Below are 18,241 nucleotides of genomic sequence, written 5' to 3'. Positions count from 1 at the left end.
TATTGTAGAGGCCCATAATGTTAAGTCTTGATTTGAAAATTGAGTAAAGTTTTAGAGAAAGACTTAGAAAAGTGATTAGCAAAATGATATGTTGGATAAATCTGGCTGATACCTGGGAGAAACACTCTTGCCTACACTATAATTATTTTTACTGAATGTTTTAGAGACTGGCTAAAAAGTTCACCCTGCAGTGTCCTCCATGGACCACACTCTGTCTTACCTCATGTAGATTACTCACCTGGGTTTTTATTTTGACCCATTCTTGGTCTCCTTTCAGCTCATCAGTTGTGCTGCCCTATTTATCTAGAACTCTCTCCTCCTTTTTACAAATTACTTATTTTTTTCTAAACCTTGCTTTAAGTCCTTCCTTTTCTCTTTAGCTTGTGGTAAACCTGGTGTAATTCAAAGGCATCAGTCCCAAGTCACCTTGTGTGGTCATATGAGAGCAATTTGCACCCGTTTTGTATGTGGGATTAGCTGTGTTGGAGGGTAAACTCCACTTTTGATTTTATCACAAGACTCTCAATATCTGATGTTTTACTTAAAGCTCTAGTGCTGTTGGAGACAAGTGATTATGAGAGAGTCTCATTTTATGGTTAAAAAAGTAAATTTCTGGTCCACATGCTTGCAGAGAAAATCTTGAAAATGAGAACAGAGTGTGCCCTAAAGTCTCAAAAGCCAGAAGACAAACATAAAGAACCTCCAATTAAAAAAATAAATCTCGTCATTCTTAAGCCAATCTCATGACTCTTTAGGGCCTGATTCATGATTTTGAACATTTGGGATTATCAATACTGGAACCCCAAACCAGTGGACGGTAATAGAACTAGCCCTGGGACAATGCTGAAAGAGCATGTTTCACAGCCAGGCTGGCCCTGCTTATTCCTGGAATGGACTTGTCCACTTTTGCGGTGCACTGCTGGCTCAAGGCCCCCTGGTGGAGCAGTAGTTATACCTTGCCTTGTCTGTTATGCTCCCCACTTTAGGCAGGCTTACTCAGGAGTGGATGTGGCTCATAATCTAACTATGAAATACTGTTAGAAAAACTCCATAAGAATGTAGCTGCATTAAAGAAGCAGTTATTGTTCACCTGTCCAGATTTAACAAATAGATAGTACGGTTTTCTTTCCCAAGGGGGCTAATAATCAACAAAGCCCAGTAACTTTTTAATATGTCTCCTATCTAAATCTTCCTGACCAAACCAATATACTTGCTGTTTAATGCAGATTTTTTGTAGTTTATTTCTTCTTAGTCTCCATTTCTGTTTAGTATAGAAAAATCACCAGAGCTCAGGTGGGACGCTGTGCAGTAATGTGTTTGTAATCAACAGATTAGTTAATCAGCCATGATTTATTAATGATGAATTAATTATACCTGATTGTGCAGTTCTGCTGGCTAAATGGAGCTTTAAAGGGGTTATTTTATTAATCATCACTGTGCTAATTGCAGACACTTACAGAAAGTCACTAATTAAACATGCAACCAACCATATGTGAAACAAACCAGGCTGCTGAGAAGGGCAAGAATAAGAGCACATATTTTCTGAACAACAAACTTTATTTTCCATGAAATATTATGTTGTTGACTTGGCGATGCTAATTAACTACCAAGAATTGTTTAATACATTACAGATTTTTGGTCAGCAAAAAATGGAAATTGATCTTTAGGCCAAATTCAGTAGGCACTCTTTCTAGCCCACATTCTGCCTGGCTTCTCTCTCTCATGTGCACAGCCCCAAAACAAATTGTTTATAGTCTGTGTCCTTGTTCACTTTAAATAGCGAAGAAGTCTTGTTAACTGTAAAAGTGGATAGCCATTTTGGAAACAGTGCTCATAACCTTGTGCCCAGTCGTCAAGGTGCTGAATGACCTCAGCACATTGTAGGACTGAGGCCTTTATTAGGATTGAAATTAGAACAAGTGTGCGTGAGCCCTCGGAAAGGGAACCATAGATGTGTTTAAACCTTGGTAAAGCAAATATTAGCAAAATATATTGGAACCGAGTTTTAGGAATTGAAACAAATGGAAAGGATACAGAAGGAAAAACCCAAAGGTGTGCTGCAAGGAATACAAAAAATATGTGTCTTCCTCATAGGGTGACCAGATGTCCCAATATTATCAGGACAGTCCCGATATTGCCCCCTCGCCATGTCCTGATTTTTCACACCTGCTACCTCGTCACCCTACTTCCTCTTGAAATGAATAAATTGCATTCCAGTCAGCTTGATTAAAATTAAATGGTTGATTTTATCCATTTGATCTTCAGAGTGCACATCACAGGTTGCATTGTGTCCTTAAAACATCAATAACAGTGTCTGAATGCTGCAATGTTTTGTTTTAGACATCATTTATGGGTTTTCCCTGGGCCTGGAATCTTGTTTTATTCAGACCGTTGGCCTTTGTTAATTAAATGTCAATTTACTTTTAAAGCAACTACTTTGAATGGTGGAATTGTCTAGTACTACCTGCCGAAAGTGACCACAATTAATCAAAATAAATAAAGTGTGTAGTTTATATTATTTTTAATACAAAGGATTTAATTTCCGAGGTTTGATCAAATTAAATGGTGGGTTTAATTAACTGATAATTGAATTAAATGGAAGACTCTCTGAGGAGGAAGCGGGGAGAAATGCAGTGGTCCCCATTTTGGGCTCCACTGTGGCTCCTTTATGTTCATTCACCTCATACAGAGGGACCACATAGTTGTTGAGGGGGCTTCTGGGGAATAACTCTGATTCCCAGGATGGCATAGGACTAGTGGAACAGGCCTATGCTGCTTGCTTTATACAGTCCCTGGCACAGGGATATGCTGATGGAATGACTATGGTCAGCTGAAGCATGTTGGGCAGGGAGTGGGTGTGTCTGTATATTCTGGGTCATGAGAGCATCCACAGAAGGCCATTCAAAGCCACCATAACTTAAAATAAGTCCCTGGATAGGCCAAGAATTCAAAAGATACATATGTGGCTTAAATCCACTTTTGCTTCCATAACTTTCTTGACCTGCACTGCTGCAAGAGCACAGCTCAGAAATGACATATAGGAAGGAAACAAAGTTGAAAAAGAGTAAGAGACATAAATCAATATGGTTACTACTATAGGAGAAGCTAAACTACAGAAAAGAATGTAAGATGATAGAGAGAACCAATAGTGCATAAAATAAGCAATTTAACTGATTTACTTAATGTGCTCATGAAAATCCTTTGTTACAGTTCTTTGTCGTGTAGGCGAGCATAAACCGAAAAACATACATAAAGTCAAGACTAAAATTAAAAAGATAATTTTAGAAGTTGCAAATAAAAGCAATGCCAGATTTTGCAAATCTCCACACAGCAAGAGGTCACTGAGACGGAGACCATGTGCTCCATGAGGGATAGTGAGGGAAGCTTAGCAACAGATGAGGCAGATATTGCTGGGAAACTAAACAATTTCTTTGTCTCAGTGTTCATCAGTGAGTGACAGGGAAACATGCCAGAACCAGAGAGAAGCTTCCCAGGGATACAAAATTGAAACTGAATGAAAATTAAGGTTGACACCAGAGCAGGTAAAAATTGAATTAGTTCAATTAACTACCGAGACATCTCCAAGACAGGGCAGCTTGCAAGTCAGAGTTCTGAAGTGCTTTTTGTAGGAGCTGGCCTTTAACTCATTCTCAGGTTTGTAAAGAAAAATATGAAACAAAATATAATTGAAAGTTTTTATTTTATTCCCTAAACATTTTCTGTACAACAGTCAGAAAATGTGTATGTTTCATAAGATTTTGGAAAGTAAAAATAATGAAAATGAAAATATCTTTGTATATTAGAGAAGTCTGAAAGAGAACACTGATTGAATGGTTGTTCCCTCCTGCTGATATGAACAGACTGGAAAGGGTTATTTGAAAGTTATATAAAATTGTGAAAGCCTGTAGGATCTGATGAAAGCCCCACAAATAGGAGAGCCAAAGTTTTCAAAAGGGCCCCCTTTTTTTTTTTCAGTGCCTCATTTTTTTGCGTGGCCAACTTCAAACACGTTAAGATGAGGTGCTTCAAATTGGTCACCATGAAATGGAGACAACTCCAAATCAGAGCCCATTTTTGAACATTTTAGCTTTAATATCTACTACAGGATGGACAAAGGTGAATTTTTATAGATGAGTCATTTGAAGTAAAAGGTTGGCTTTACAACATGGTGTCTTCATTCAGACACAGATATTATTCCAAACCCTTGATTTTTTCTTTCTTTCTTTTTCTTTCTTTTTTTTTTTAAGGATTCAGTGGCATTGCTGTGATGGCATTTAAATATGTGATGGCATTTAAATATGATCAACCACAGCAAAACAGCACGTGCATGCATCAGTTCTGAACTTGAGCTGTTGTCTTATGCACCAGTCATTACACAGGAAAAACTCCCTTTGACTTCACTGAGTTTTTATTTTTAGATTATAGATTGGGACCCTGTAAGTGAAAGAAAAGATGAGCATTATGTTGATTTGTCTTTGTAACTTTTAATTTTGTTTTGATACAAAAGTTATCTTCAGCATTAGAAAATCTCATTAATCTGTTTCAAAAGGGAACCTGAACCTGACATATCACACAGATATTTCGAAGCTTTTTTTAGCGAGAGATTAGCTTTTGGGACATTGTGTTTTTTCTTGGCAGAGCTTTAGGTGTTTTGCCTTATTAACTGATAAAACCAGACCTCTTCTTTTCTTGGCTTCATGATCTGTGTTATAGGCTTGTGCAGGATGTTACACTTTTCAGGTTTCCCTGTCTCACTTGTGACATTATCAAACTAAAATGTTGTTTTTCCTATGAATAATTATTGTGCTGCATAAAACTATGAAGTAGGTAAAATTAAATTAAGCAAATGCATGGCACGATCCAAGGCGTGGCTTCTCCTGGGGGATTATTGGGACGCAGAGAGTTGGAGGAGACAGGAATAACTATGACTCTGGGGTGGTGAGGAGAAGCATAACCTGGATGGAGCTCAGATACCATGCTCATATAGAGATTATATGGTGACGAGTGTGGTTTAAATATCTAAGGCAAGATCCTCAATGTCTGCAAATTGTCATAGCTCAGCTGAAGTGAATGGAATTATAACAATTTACACCAGCTAAGGATCTGGCCTCTAGATATTAGACTACCTAGAGCTGGCAGCAGGGCCTCGGTAGAGATGACAGAAGGTCAGAGACCTGAATCTGCAATCAAAATCAGGTCCTTCGCGGTTTTATTTCTGCTTTGGACCCAAAACAAAGGGATTTGTCTGATTCCAGATCCCTGAAATCAAAACCCTTCTAATTCACAATGGGTGGGGTTAGATTTGGACTTTTTGATTTTGTCTGGTCTGTATTTTGTCAATCATTTTTCTTCATAAAAGCTTCCTCCTGGGGGCACTAACAGAAATAAATAATCTTAATGATAATGAGCATTGCAGTTGAGCAAATTCAGAAGAAATGGCAACCACTTATATTGTTTCCATTCAGAACAAATGCCTCTTTTTTGAAAGTGAAGAGGCAATGCTCTGAAAAATACTCTGGATATCAACTTCCTGAAGAAATGTGTGATTGACTTGTGTGTTTAACACAAACATCTCTTCTGTTACATCTGGGTTTATATTTTTAAGAAATCTGTTTATTACAACTATGAAAAACTATGTGACATAACTAAAATATTTAATAGCAACAATATACAATATATTACATTTAATAAGAAACTGAAGACTCTTGCTCAGTAAAATAACAATTTCAGCAGAAAAACAAGATGTAAATTAAAAGCAAACACCTGCTCTTGTAAAATTGCATCACTGCAGGTACCAGCCCAGGAGAATTTGCAGATGGTTCTGTGTTTGCACACCTGACCTTAGCAGCCCTTCATCAATCTTAGACTGATTGATTCTCTGGAAAGCAGAGTATGTTGTATCCCAGGATATTTCAAGACACCTTTTGAATTAGTTCCAACCAGAAGACCAATTAATTAGTACTTTCTTTCTTTTTAACATTTGCTAACAAAGGATCAACTGTGTCATCAAGGCACAGGTCTGACTGAGGGGTGGTGCAGTTATGTTGTCTCAGGGAGAGCTCTCTGAGGAGATATACCTCAGGAGACAAAACCCTTGCCAGAATTCCCAGACACATGGGGGAGTGTACAGAGTCCATCATTCTCTAAGATTGTGGAGAGGGTCAAGGAAGATTTGGTGGAGCCATGCGCCCTCTCTGCATCCTCTAGAATGGTGCAGTGTGATCCCATCCCTTCACCTGGCCATCTCTTCTGGCCAGTTCAAAGTGGTAGAGAGACCATGGCTCCATCTTCTTTCTCTCCTTCCCCATCCCCTTTGAGGTGTCTTGCACCTCTTGGAGCTATAGGAGGGAGCAGTCTCTGCTGTCCCCTGAGAGGAGGGACTGATTATGCCTCCTCTTTGCAAGGCTCCTTTTGCCCTCCTCCCCCTGTGTACCCATGCAAGGGCCTTGCACAACTAGAAGATGGTGCAGCTTGGTTAAAATATAATTGCTTTTTATAAAATTCATTAATTACAATCTAGAAAAAATGATTATTTATAATATAGATATTTGCTTGTCTTTCCCAAAGGCCTTCAGATGTGGAGTCCTTCATGTTATGTACTTTTATACTTGTTCCTGTCTTAGTGCAGGGAGCTGGAGTAGGTGAGGTCCCTTCCAGACCTACATTTGTATAATTCTTTGTTTCCATATTGTCACCTGTCTCGTTCAATATTCATAGGAAACCACTGAGGAAGATGGTGGTGTGCTTTGGGATGCAGTGTCGTCAACATGTTAATGATATTCAGCTTTATGTCTTCTTTACATTGAACCTGGATTCTATGATGTCATTATTCTCTGAGTGTTTGATAGAGATAGGGATATGGATGAAAGTGAACTGGCTGCCATTCCACTGAGAAAAAATAGAGGTGAAGCTTGTAGGAAGAAAGAAGCATTTGAAGGTGTAAATGAAGGCTTTGGTCTGCATCTAATTTTTGTCAAAATTGTTTGCATTCTCAGGATTTACTGGATCCGTTCTGGATTCCCATATAGCTTTAGTGGTCTGTGGTGCATTACATAGATGCATAGATTTATAAGGGATGACTGTGACCATCTAATCCAAACACAGGCCATAGTATTAAATCAAGTAATTCCTGAATTGAGGCCAATAACTTGTGGTTGAAGTAGAATTTATACGTTAGAAAAATATCCAATCTTGATTTAAAGACTTTTTATTTAATAGAAAATCCATCACATCCTTTGAGAAATTGTTCCAATGGCTAATTACATTCACTTTCAAAAATTTGTGCTTTATTTCCAGCTTTAAGTTTTCTAGATTCTACTTCCAGCCATTGGGTTTTGTTATGGTTTTGTAAGGTGGATTAGGCAGGCTCTATTACAAAGCCTGGATTCGTGGCTATTTGATGGTGCAGAGCACACCTCCTGAGCCTTGGGGGTTTGCCTGATGTTTGTCTCTAACATTGTCACTGATCCCTGGAGCTAGGACTGAAACCTAACCTATACATAACTATGTGAGTCACAGTTTTCAGTTGATCTTAATCATAAAAAAGTAGTTATTGTTACCAAATTCAAACACTTATGTCTTCATCCTTTAAGGTGACCTATAAAGAAAATAATTTAGTATGTTCTTTGTTGCTTTTGCTTCTGTATGGTGTATAAGTAAGGCCTGCTGTATTTTTTACATTAGAAATTCAGATCTTGTGTATGGACAATTGAAGAAAAGAGATTGGTTTATGACAGATACCAAGAGAAACTTGATTAACTGAGAAAGAAAAGTTTTTTGGAATGTTTTAAAATTTTTTGTTTGTTTAAAATCTATTTAACCCAAGTGCCTGAATATATAGTAGTAAGAAAAGCTTTTTGTCTTAAATTTTAATAACTCCTTTAATTAGGGACTCAGAAAATTCCCAAATCATATCTCTGGATTCTCCAAGAGACCTCCACTATTAAGAGAGAAAGCACAATGTGACATTCCTGATATGTCTAAAGTAATAAAACGTAGAAAAATGACTGACTAACTAGGATGATGGGGGTCTGACTAATTGTCTCTTTTTGGAACTGGAAAGGAATTTTTCCAGTTGGGCCAAATTGGCTGAAGCTGGTGGTTTTTTCGTCTTCCCTGAAGCATTCTGGAGGCTCAGAAGGGGTATAGAAGACTAGGATTCAGAAGTCTAATATTAAAAGAAAATAGAGTCTATGTAGTTTGTCACAACTTTCAGTTGGTGTTCATTGGGGATAAAGGCTAAAAGGGCCAGTTCCCAGAAGTAAATGAGATCTGGGATTTTGTAGGTGGACTTCGTGTTGGTAAAGACAAGGGGAGGCCTGAACTCTTCACAGAACAAGGTCCCCCATTGGTACTTTCTACCTGCGAGGGGGAGGGTTACAAGACTCATAAGTGAGCTAAGTCCTGGAGAGTAAGCTCAGGGATCAGCTTGAATTATTGGTTCTGGGTAGTCCTGAAACCCCCCATTGGAACTAGTTAAGTGCCTGGTATGTGAAATGGAGTGGGCATATACTGCCCCATGCAGTGTTAAGTTGCAGGCTTCTGCTTAAAATCCATTCAACTGTCTTTCATTCACCTGCATGTCCTGAGTAAAAAGCTGTGGCATTCTGCTGTCCAATAGGACAATGAGCAGCTGTGCATGAAAGTGTCTAGGGAAAAATACAAACCACTATAGCAGCATTTCTCAAACTGAGGGTTCCGACCCAAAAGAGGGTTGCAAGAGTATTGTAGGGGATTTGCAAGAGCAGCAGCTGCTGTTCGGGCACCCAGCTCTGAAGGCAGTACTGCCAGCAGCAGCACAGAAGTAAGGGTAGCATGGTACATGTGTGGGGGTCGTCACAGCATGAAATATTTTCAAAGGGGGTCCCAGCAAAAAAGCATTATAGCTATAGAAATTTATAGCTATATAGCCATAGAAACGTTTTTAATGTTCCCTTTTAATTTTGGAGATCTTTAGTTAAAACTGCAGCAGTTCTCACAACCAACTGCATAAGCTATAAGTTAAACAGTGTGGATGACTTAATTTGCATAGCAGTTACTCTAATTACAATGTCAAAATGTGGTGATGGAGTAACATAAAAGGGAAGTGTTGTATATGTTTTTTTCTCTTTAGCCAGCCGTCTTGTTTCTACATATCTTTTTATCTTTTCACCCAATTCCTAACCGTCTTTGCAAATTGCAGCAAATAAGACAAAAGACCAAAATGTACTTACTCTCTGGTTTTTGAAATAAAGTCCACAAGACAGAGTACTTCAAAATGGGCGTACAGTTGGTAGAATAATGTAACTCATTCACTCCCTGAAAAGGCTAATGCACTGCTGTTATTAACAAAGCACTATCTTCATTAACACTGTGAGAATTGCAAAATTGAGGTCCCAGTCCTGAAAAAACTTACACATGCTTAAATTTGTGCACAAGAATAGTCATATTAAGTTCAGTGGACTACACACATCTAAGTCTTTGCAAAATTAGAGCTTGAAACAACTAATTAGCTGTAGAACTCTCATCAGTAATTTTTCACATAACATCCTAAAACATACCTCTAAATAGAATATTCTTAAGATTAAGTGATAGCTTAATATTTAGAAACATAACATGGTCTGTCTAAATTAATTTAATGTTAAATACAGACATGCAGCCCTCTTGGCATCTCTCATTGACTGGCTTAGGTAAGGAACAACCTACTATGCTCACTTTTGGAGATGGCATTCTTAGGCGCCTGTCTCTTCCCATTCATTGTAGGCGCCTAACTTGGAGTTGTGGATCTCAGTGTTGTTCCTGTTATTTTCTAGGCACCTCAAAGTTAAGTGCTGTCACTCTCAGTGTTGCAGTGCCTAAGTCCTATAATGGATCCCAGCCTTTAAAACTCTATCACATTGTTGTTTTTTTATTGAGAAAATTGAATAAAATACATCTTAATGCTGAATGTCAAAGACCCTTAAGCCATAATCTAGGTAACATGAGCTGTTTTGTTTTTGCCACATTCAGGGAGGCATTTGAGTGAAAACAAAGATTTTTAAAATTATGACTTTTTAAAAAAGGCTCCTTTAATTTCAGCCTTATGAAACACCACTTTGACAATTTAGCCACAAATCCTCCAGACATTGCTGAAAATACAGTAATTTTCCTCAGTTTGTATTTCTTTATGGAAGAATCGTATTTTGTCTTTTGGCTGTTTTCATTTGTAAAAATGAAAATTAAGTAAGCTTGATTCCCACCCCCACCAATCTTAGTATGAAATACTCTGGACACTGATTTGAGTACCTATACCTAAGAAAAATAAACTAAATGTCTCATTTATGTAACTGCTTTGACCCATTAGAGGCTTTTAAAGCATGCATCGCTGACTTCAGGGTTGCCTTTGTGAAGCTACTTACAGATCTTAGTTAAATCAGGCATTTTTATGTTTTTGCCCTCAGTCCTTTTTGTTTACCAGCAGGAGACAAAATATTTAATTAGTTTGGGGCCATTTATAATCTCTTCTGGGACAGCTCCAGCCACAACGCTGGACGCCACTTCTGAGTTAATTCCAGTCAGGCTGGCCCTTATACTACAACATATGGGTAACCTATAAGCCTCCAGCAAAAGTTGCAACAGCAAATATTAGTGGGGTGGGACTTCCCTGCTGGGAAAATACCGTGCAACAAAGCAAAAGGGGGCCAGCGTCACTAGTGGAGGTCAAGGCAGCACTTAGACCAAACAGCATCTGGCAAACTGTGGCAATTGGAAATCAATGAGAAACAGGGGGTGGGCTGTAATTTTATGGCTGTTTGCACAAGAAAATAACTCCTCCTGAATCTATAAAAAAAAAAAAAAATCTTATAGCATCCTTTGACATCATTCTCCATTATGGTTTTACATCTCTGTGTTTCTGTCAGTAAGTTGCATTGCACAGTTTGGTCATGATTTGTTTTTTCTGTCAGCGTTAAACTGTGCCATTTGTTAAGTTTATTCATTCTTTGACAATTTGGAGATTTCTTTCTAATTGGTTATATATAGGAGATTTAATTGTAATCCAATTCCAGTGTGTATTAAACTCTGTTAATGATGTTAATAAAACACTGAGGCTGAGGATTTAACTTTACAAAAGTCAAGATTCAAAAACTATAGATCCAGGTCCTTAGCCAATGTAGACAAGTGTAGTGTTTCCGTGGCAACATCAACTCAGTCACAGTCACATACAATGATGATATATTCTGGATGACTGATTGTTAGTGTAGATTTTAAAATATAAGTGAGAGTTCCATTAGTCCTTGATTTTGTGCATTTAAATTCTCAAATTAGTGCTGTATTAATAAAAAATTAGGAGTATTTGTGGCACCTTAGAGACTAATAAATTTATCTGTCCGTAAGCTTTCATGAGCTAAAACCCACTTCATTGGATGCATGCAGTGGAAAATACAGTAGGAAGATATATATACACAGAGAACATGAAAAAATGGGTGTTGCCATACCAAAAGTAACGAGACCAAACCAATCAATTAAGGTGGGCTATTATCAACAGGAGAAAAAAAAACTTTTGTAGTGATAATCAGAATGGCCCGTTTCAAACAGTTGACAAGAAGGCATGAGTAACAGTAAAGGGAAAAATTAGCATGGGGAAATAGTTTTTACTTTGTGTAATGACCCATCCACTCCCAGTCTTTATTCAAGCCTAATTTAATAGTGTCCAGTTTGCAAATTAATTCCAGTTCTGCAGTTTCTCGTTGGAGTCTGTTTTTGAAGATTTTTTTTTTGTCGGAGAATTGTGACTTTTAGGTCTGAAATTGAGTGACCAGGGAGTTTGAAGTGTTCTCCGACTGGTTTTTGAATGTTATAATTCTTGACGTCTGATTTGTGTCCATTTATTCTTTTGTGTAGAGATTGTCCAGTTTGGCCAATGTACATGGCAGCACATGACAGTACTTGTCAGCACATGATGGCATATATCATATTGGTAGATGTACAGGTGAATGAGTCTCTTATGGTGTGGCTGATGTGATTAGGTCCTATGATGGTGTCCTAATAACTAGGCTATGGAGTCATTCTCACTCTTTTTCTGCTCCAATTAATATTTAATTATTTAATACAAAGTGGAATGGCTTGAACAAGAGAGACCCACATCAGAAAATCCCACAGTCCAGTAGTTACAGCACCCATCTGAGAGGTGAGAAACCCCTTTTCACATCTCTTCTCCACATCAGGCAGAAGGAGGAATTGAACCAGGTTCTTGCACATCCAATGTAAATGCTTAAGAACTGGGTTAAAGGAGATAAGGTAGGTTGTGCCTCCCCTGCCATTTTATGTGGAGCTAGATGTGCTCTGAGCACAACTTGTAGATCAGGAAAGTGAACACCTGGTTTGAGGATTGCTCCAAGGCTGCCTACTGGCCTGGGTCCCATTCAAAATCGGGAGGAAGAGATGCCCCCATTATAACTTTTAGCCCAGTTTTAGAGCACTCATCTGGGATGTGGGAAACCAAGATTCAATTCCAACCCCTCTGCCAGAAAGGGAGAAAAGAGACCCCTTGTTCAAGTCGTATCTCTCAGGAGAATTCTCTAATCACTGAATTCTTGGTTCTTCTTCAAGGAGCATCCCTATGGAAATTCAATTTAGGTGTCTTGGCGCCCTGTGCTTGTAGTGGGAGATTTGTAGTAGCAGTGCCACTCCAAGCGGCTACTTAGCATGCGCTGCCAACAGTCCCTCAGTTCCTTCTCTACTGCCTTTGGCTCAGGTCGGAATGACAGCAGCGCTCCATCCAACTCGTATATTGCTTAATCTTCACTTTTATTTGTTCTCTTTCTCATCTTCCCCACTTCCCAGCCTTATTTACCTGTTTAAAAAAAACCCCCAAAACCCAACAAAACCCTTATTTTCTTCATCCCCCGTCCCTCTCCCCCCGCTCACCCTGCACAGCAGCGCTCCGCCAATGGTGACTGAACTCCAAACCTTCTCAGCCATGCCTAGTTCCCCCAGATTTAAACCGTGCTTAACCTTCAGGATATCAATTCCTGTAACGGATGGTCACGCTCTGTGCATCCACTGTCTTGGGGAAACCCACGTATCTCAGAAGTGTCCACACTGCAAAAAAAATATCTACCAGGACATTGACAGCCAGGGACCTCCAACTACAATTCCTAATGATGGAAAAATCCCTCCGGCCAGCCTCTGACCCAGAGTCCAGGACTCCTCCTGGTCAACAGTCTCTGGCGACAGCCTCAGACAAGGATTCCGCATAAACTGTGTCAAAGGACCCTGCACCTAAGAAGGCGACCAAACATCAGTCGCAGTCATCGCCACAAAGAGATTCCCCCCACCCCCCCAAAAAAAAGAAGCGGTCTCCTGGCGAAAAATCTGCCCTGGTACCGATAGCATCGAGAACCTCGGACTGAGAGGCACCAGGAACATCTGGTACCGAGATGTCCCGAGGAGCCAAGGCACCGACGCGGCCAGGCTCTCATTCAGGTGCATGGGCAAAAGCTAAGCTCCCTAGCTCAGCACTGACAGTCCTAAGAACGCCTTGGCACCGACTAGTGTAATGGTGCCATCTGCCGCATATACACAGCCTAGCAAGACCTCGGCACTGTCAGAGCATACCATGCTGCAATCCATGGCACCGAGTTTCCCAGTACTGCAGCTCTTTACCAGTCAGGCGGAGCTGGCAATCTCCTCCACACTGGCAACCCCTTTGTTCGGTACCGACGACACCCCAATCAGGCCAGGACCAAGCCGAATAGGCACTCCTGCTAGATCTGCACCACCACTCTCTAGCGATGATGAGGAAGAGGATGACTTAAGTCTTTTCACCCCTCGCCATTCCTCCCCGAAACCTGGACCCTCACACCAGCAACCACCCATGCAAGGGCACAACTGGCAGACACTACCATGGATGCCCCTGCCCATTGGTATTCCATCCGCTTGGCCATAATGGGACCTATCGGCAATTTATAGGGCTTCAACTCGTATACCGCCCAACCCTCCAGCACCTAGGACTACTCAGTCCCCATCACCGAGGGGACCACCGCCATCAGAAGACCAGGAGGAAGAGGGAGAGGAGCCCGAAGAGGCCCCTTTAGGTGATACACTGCCGCCCACTCATATTTCGTCCTCATCCTAGGATGAAACAATTATGCCACTGCCTCCCACTACGGGTGACAACTTTAAATCCTTCCAAGACTTATTTAAAAGACTGGTAGAATCCCTTGATATCTCTTCAGCAGAGCTGCCAGAGACCCAGCACAAATTTACTGACATCCTGCAGGCATCCCCGTCAGCGAAGATAGCCCTGCCCATTAATTCAGCCATCATGGACCCTGCAAAGACAATATGGCAGACACCTGCCACTATCCCACCGTCCTGCAAACGCTCGGACAGGAAATCCTATGTGCCAGCAAAAGGAGCCGAGTTCTTACTCACACGTCCAGCTCCTAATTCACTGGTTGTGGAGGCTGTAAACTGAAGGGGAAAGCAGCACCAGTCAAAACCACCCCTCATGACAAAGACTGGAAAAGGCTCCACCTCTTTGGATGCAAAGCCTATTCCTCATCCTCACTGCAATTTCACATAGCAAACTACTCTGCTCTGTTAGCTAACTACACTTACAACCTGTTTCGTAAAATGAGATCTTTTATTGAACAAATCATAGAATATCTTCCTTAAAAATATCTAAGGAAGGCGATTCCACCACCTCCCTAGGTAACGCATTCCAGTTTTTCACCACCCTCCTAGTGAAAAAGTTTTTCCTAATATCCAACCTAAACCTCCCCTACTGCAACTTGAGACCATTACTCCTTGTTCTGTCATCAGCTACCACTGAGAACAGTCTAGATCCACCCTCTTTGGAACCCCTTTCAGGTAGATGAAAGCAGCTATCAAATCCCCCCTCATTCTTCTCTTCCGCAGACTAAACATCCCCAGTTCCCTGAGCCTCTCCTCATAAGTCATGTGTTCCAAACCCCTAATAATTTTTGTTGCTCCCTCTGCTGGACGCTTTCCAATTTTTCCACATCCTTCTTGTAGCGTGGGGCCCAAAACCGGACACAGTACTCCAGATGAGGCCTCACCAATGTCGAATAGAGGGGAAAGATCATATCCCTTGATCTGCTGGCAATGCCCCTACTTATACATTCCAAAATGCCATTGCCTTCTTGGCAACAAGGGCACACTGTTGACTCATATCCAGCTTTTTGTCCACTGTAACCCCAGGTCCTTTTCTGCAGAACTGCTGCCTAACCATTCAGTCCCTAGTCTGTAGCGGGGCATGGGATTCTTCCGTCCTAAGTGCAGGACTCTGCACTTGTCCTTGTTGAACCTCATCAGATTTCTTTTGGCCCAATCCTCTAATTTGTCTAGGGCCCTCTGTATCCTCTCCCTACCCTCCAGCATATCTACCTCTCCTCCCAGTTTAGTGTCATCTGCAAACTTGCTGAGGGTGCAGTACACACCATCCTCCAGATCATTTATGAAGATATTGAACAAAACCGGCCCCAGGACTGACCCTTGGGGCACTCCACTTGATACCGGCTGCCAACTAGACATGGAGCCATTGATCACTACCCGTTGAGCCCGACAATCCAGCCAACTTTCTATCCACCTTATCGTCCATTCATCCAGCCCATACTTCTTTAACTTGCTGACAAGAATTCTGTGGGAGACCATGTCAAAAGCTTTGCTAAAGTCAAGGAACAACACGTCCACCGCTTTCCCTTCATCCACAGAGCCAGTTATCTCGTCATAGAAGGCAATTAGATTAGTCAGGCATGACTTGCCCTTGGTGAATCCATGCTGACTCTTCCTGATCACTTTCCTCTCCTCTAAGTGCTTCAGAATTGATTCCTTGAGGACCTGCTCCATGATTTTTCCAGGAACTGAGGTGAGGTTGACTGGCCTGTTGTTCCCTGGATCCTCCTTCTTCCCTTTTCAAAAATGGGCACTACATTAGCCTTTTTCCAGTTGTCTGGGAACCCCCCCGATCGCCATGAGTTTTCAAAGATAATGGCCAATGGCTCTGCAATCACATCCGCCAACTCCTTTCGCACTCTCCGATGCAACGCATCCGGTCCCATGGACTTGTGCTCGTCCAGCTTTTCTAAATAGTCCGGAACCACTTCTTTCTCCACAGAGGGCTGGTCACCTCCTCCCCGTGCTGTGCTGTCCAGTGCAGCAGTCTGGGAGCTGACCTTGTTCGTGAAAACAGAGGCAAAAAAAGCATTGAGTACATTAGCTTTTTCCACATCCTCTGTCACTAGGTTGCCTCCCTCATTCAGTAAGGGGCCTACACTTTCCTTGACTTTCTTCTTGTTGCTAACATACCTGAAGAAACCCTTCTTGTTACTCTTAACATCTCTTGCTAGCTGCAACTCCGTGTGTGATTTGGCCTTCCTGATTTCACTCCTGCATGCCCGAGCAATATTTTTATACTCTTCCCTGGTCATTTGTCCAATCTTCCACTTCTTGTAAGCTTTTTTTTGTGTTTAAGATCAGCAAGAATTTCACTGTTAAGCCAAGCTGGTTGCCTGCCATATTTACTATTCTTTCTACACATTTGAGATGGTTTGTCCCTGTAACCTCAATAAGGATTCTTTTAAAATATAGCCAGCTCTCCTGGACTCCTTTCCCCCTTATGTTATTCTCCCAGGGGATCCTGCCCATCAGATCCCTGAGGTTGTCAAAGTCTGCTTTTCTGAAGTCCAGGGTCTGTATTCTGCTGCTCTCCTTTCTTCTCTGTGTCAGGATCCTGAACTCGACCATCTCATGGTCACTGCCTCCCAGGTTCCCATCCACTTTTGCTTTCCCTACTAATTTTTCCCAGTTTGTGAGCAGCAGGTCAAGGAGAGCTCTGCCCCTAGTTGGTTCCTCCATCACTTGCACCAGGAAATTGCCCCCTACCCTTTCCAAAAACTTCCTGGATTGTCTGTGTACCGCTGTATTGCTTTCGCAGCAGATATCAGGGTGATTGAAGTCTCCCATGAGAACCAGGGTCTGCGATCTAGTAACTTCCATTAGTTGCCGGAAGAAAGCCTCGTCCACCTCATCCCCCTGATCCGGTGGTCTACAGCAGACTCCCACCACGACATCACCCTTATTGCTCACACTTCTAAACTTAGTCCAGAGACACTCAGGTTTTTCTGCAGTTTCATACCGGAGCTCTGAGCAGTCATACTGCTCTCTTACATACAGTGCAGCTTCCCCACCTTTTCTGCCCTGCCTGTCCTTCCTGAACAGTTTATATCCATCCATGACAGTACTCCAGTCATGTGAGTTATCCCACCAAGTCTCTGTTATTCCAATCACATCATAATTCCTTGACAGTGCCAGGACTTCCAATTCTCCCTGCGTGTTTCCCTTCTTGAATTTGTGTATAGGCACTTGAGATAACTTGCTGTTTGTCCTTCTTTCTTAGTATGAGGCAGGAGCCCTCCGCTTTCGCGTTCTCCTGCTCGTGCTTCCTCCCGGTATCCCACTTACCTCAGGGCTTTGGTCTCCTTCCCCCGGTGAATCTAGTTTAAAGCCCTCCTCACTAGGTTAGCCAGCCTGCTTGCGAAGATGCTCTTCCCTCTCTTCGTTAGGTGGAACCCGTCTCTGCCTAGCACTCCTCCTTCTTGGAACACCATCCCATGGTCAAAGAATCCAAAGCCTTCTCTCCGACACCACCTGCGTAGCCATTTGTTGACTTCCACGATTCGACGGTGTCTACCCAGGCCTTTTCCTTCTATGGGGAGGATGGACGAAAACACCACTTGCGCCTCAAACTCCTTTTATCCTTCTTCCCAGAGCCACGTAGTCCGCAGTGATCCGCTCAGGGTCATTCTTGGCTGTATCATTGGTGCCCACGTGGAGAAGCAGGAAGGGGTAATGATCCGAGGGCTTGATGAGTCTCGGCAGTCTCTCCGTCACATCGTGAATCCTAGCTCCTGGCAAGCAGCAGACTTCTTGGTTTTCCCGGTCGGGGCGGCAGATAGATGACAGAGTCCCTGACCACCACAACCCGCCTCCTGCTCTGCGGAGCTGTGGTCGTGGAACCCCCATCCCTAGGACAGTGGATCTCATGCCTTCCAATCGGCGGAGTCTCCTTCTGTTCCCTTCCCTCAGATGTATCATCTAGTCCACTATCCGCATTAGTACCTGTGGAGAGAACATGAAAACGGTTGCTTACCTGTATCTGCGCTGCTGGTACATGGACGCTCCCCTTTCTTCTTCTGGAGGTCTCACACTGCCAAATTTCTTCATCGTCCTCCTGTCCCCGTTGCGCGGCCTGCAACAT

At 41.9% G+C, this 18,241-nt stretch overlaps 1 long non-coding RNA gene across 2 annotated transcripts in view; it reads left to right on the top strand.

Annotated features, from left to right (window-relative positions):
• The window catches only part of LOC142072793 (uncharacterized), a 171,048-nt gene that overhangs the window by 21,914 nt on the left and 130,893 nt on the right, over positions 1–18,241 (top strand). The gene's annotated exons all lie outside the window — the stretch shown is intronic.

This window comes from Caretta caretta, chromosome 7 (assembly GCF_965140235.1).
Source record: "Caretta caretta isolate rCarCar2 chromosome 7, rCarCar1.hap1, whole genome shotgun sequence".
Lineage (NCBI taxonomy): Eukaryota > Metazoa > Chordata > Testudines > Cheloniidae > Caretta > Caretta caretta.
Note: the sequence above shows the minus strand (reverse complement) of the source record. Positions and strands in the feature narration are given on the sequence as shown.